The sequence below is a fragment of the Leptopilina boulardi genome, unplaced genomic scaffold (genome assembly GCF_019393585.1).
Source record: "Leptopilina boulardi isolate dan_hultmark-lab unplaced genomic scaffold, ZJU_Lbou_2.1 LbouV2_372, whole genome shotgun sequence".
NCBI lineage: Eukaryota > Metazoa > Arthropoda > Insecta > Hymenoptera > Figitidae > Leptopilina > Leptopilina boulardi.
Window position 1 is genome coordinate 1,979,159 of NW_026137943.1, and position 526 is coordinate 1,979,684.

Sequence of the window (526 nt, forward strand, 5' to 3'; positions counted from 1 at the left end):
ACGAGTGTTAATTTTATTTCTTCAATAATATTATAACAGGAGTATACGAAATTAGGGTTATGATTTTCATAGACAATCCGCATTCATCCTCGGGGCATCATATTTTACAAATGAAATAGGCACTTGGAGATTAATATTATTAATTTTATGTGTTTCTGTGTTTTTTTAGTTTGGCATATCTATTCTTTTATAATAATTTACGAGATTTGGGGGATTTTTATGATACATACGTAACCTAAAAACTTTGCAGAATTACAACTATTTTTCTTTTGTTTCAGATTAGTTGGCGAATTATCGATAAAAAAAACGGATGGTTTTTCTCAAAACTAAAAAAAGTTTAGAAGCTACATTAGATATCAGTTCCTTAAAAAAAAAAATATTATCGAATATGAGCTTTTAAATGTGACGTCATCACCAGACAGGTCATATTGAGTTTAGGTCTACAGTGCCTCTATCTTCAGTAGTATAGTGGTCAGTATCCCCGCCTGTCACGCGGGAGACCGGGGTTCGATTCCCCGCTGGAGAG

At 33.1% G+C, this 526-nt stretch overlaps 1 non-coding gene across 1 annotated transcript; it reads left to right on the forward strand.

The window, feature by feature from the left end:
* Positions 1-454: 454 nt before the first annotated feature.
* Positions 455-526, forward strand: Trnad-guc (transfer RNA aspartic acid (anticodon GUC)). Its single transcript has one exon. It is a non-coding gene; the product is annotated as a tRNA-Asp (tRNA).